Consider the following 1,405-nt stretch of genomic DNA (forward strand, 5'->3'; position numbering starts at 1 on the left):
GATGAATTTAAGGCTGATAGGGGTTTTTCCACGTGGTGTTGCAGCGTGCTGCTGTAGAAGTGATGGTCGAGATACCGCCATCGAGATACTGTTGAGATAGCAGCTCTGGGGGAAAGCTGGTGGCTTTGGGGACACCCCCTCTGGGTGTGATCAGCGTTCACCATGCTGCTCCTTGTCTGCAGGCCTGCTCCCCTGGGCAAGCTGAGGAGGTGGTTTATCTGTCTGGGGGGGCATCGGTCTTTGCTTTCAAACTGATGAGCTTAATCTGTCACAGAATCGGAGGAGATTGTCCAAAGGGAGAGCTGTTACGAAAGCAATCTGTGGTGGTTTGTCCTCGCAGGAGATACTTAATCGTCCCTGTGGCTGTTGAAAGCAGCACGCCGTGGCTGTGAGGGGGTGGGGAGGTGGCGTCTCGGGGGCTCTGGCCTGGGGCTGGGTTCCTTAGGGCCCTACAAGGAGCTCTGGGAGCACCCCGGGGGGACGAAACAGCCTGTTGACTCTTGGGCTTTGGGTGAGCAGGTGTGTGCGGGATCGGGGCCTCGCTTCCCGTTAGTAAATGGCCTTTCGGAGGTGACAAGCTGGCGCTTTCCTGGGCTGAGGGGAGCGCCAGGCTGCGTTCCCTGGCTGCTGCCTTGGGCTCTGCACGCTTCCGATGCTGCTGTCTGCCCCAGGGACGTGATGCTTACCCCCCAGGAAGGATGCGGGGGGCTCAGACAGCGACTCTGGGTCAGAGCGAGCCTTGGGGACTGCTGAGTCTGGCTCTGCCCCAGGACCAGCCTGGAGTGGAGTCGTTCCCCACTGCCTGGGGATGGCAGGACGACGCCAAACACAAAAACTGAGGCTCCGCACGCGATTGCGTTGGCTGTAGGTGGGGAAGGGACTTCCCCCCCCCCCCCCCCCTTTCTCTCTGTGCCTTTCCAAACCGTGGGCATGATACAAGTGACGTGCCTTGGTGCGTTGAGGTGTTAGAGGGGTGCTGTGTCCCCCCGGTGCCTGGCATCCCCAGCCCTGCCACCATTTCAGGTCCTGCTTTGGTCCTTGCCCTTCCACCTGCCCTGGTGGAGAAGCAGCTATGGGAGGGGGCACGTGAGCTTTCCAGCTACACGAGCATAATTAGCGAGCCGTTAATAACCGCAGCAGGGCCACAGCATCCTTTTGGCTTCGCTAACTGGCGGTTTAGTGCCGGGAGAGGCGGCTTCGTGATGGCAACAGCTCCCCAAGGGACTGGTAAAGCGATGCCTGACAATACCTGCAACCATTTCCCCTCCCCCTGCCCCCAAAAAAACCCCCCCCCCAAACCCCATGCCCCCCCCCTCCCCCCCAGTGCTGGAGGCAGGGAAATGGGGTGACCACGGGGAACCGGGACCAGCACGAGGCACTTGAAAGAAAGCAACAGATAGCAAGC

Source organism: Grus americana, chromosome 9 (genome assembly GCF_028858705.1).
Source record: "Grus americana isolate bGruAme1 chromosome 9, bGruAme1.mat, whole genome shotgun sequence".
Classification (NCBI taxonomy): Eukaryota; Metazoa; Chordata; class Aves; order Gruiformes; family Gruidae; genus Grus; species Grus americana.